Raw genomic sequence first — 393 nt, forward strand, 5'->3', positions numbered from 1 at the left:
AGTGGGCCTCCAATTTTACCAAATTACACATTTTATAAAACGGATACCAAAATATATTTTTTTTATAAATTATGTAATTCGTGGGATTTCGTGGATTACGTTCAAAGCCCAAATGCACATAGTCTGCGGTAGCGGTGTTTTGTATATGATGAGATGAGAATATGCATAAACCGTGACCCTTTTCGCTTTTACATCTCCATTTTCTTGCTCTGCATCACCATGCATCACTATACTCTGGCATTAGTCCCACTGCATTACTTGATTCTCCCATCATGTTCTCTAATTCTCAAGTTATTCTGCTTTTTTTTACGCTTTCTCTTTTTTTTTTATATATTTTTTTTGTTAATTTTGTCAGCGACCCTTTTAATTATTTTGTTTCAATTTTATCAAAAG

The sequence above is a fragment of the Arachis ipaensis genome, chromosome B05, assembly GCF_000816755.2.
Source record: "Arachis ipaensis cultivar K30076 chromosome B05, Araip1.1, whole genome shotgun sequence".
Lineage (NCBI taxonomy): Eukaryota > Viridiplantae > Streptophyta > Magnoliopsida > Fabales > Fabaceae > Arachis > Arachis ipaensis.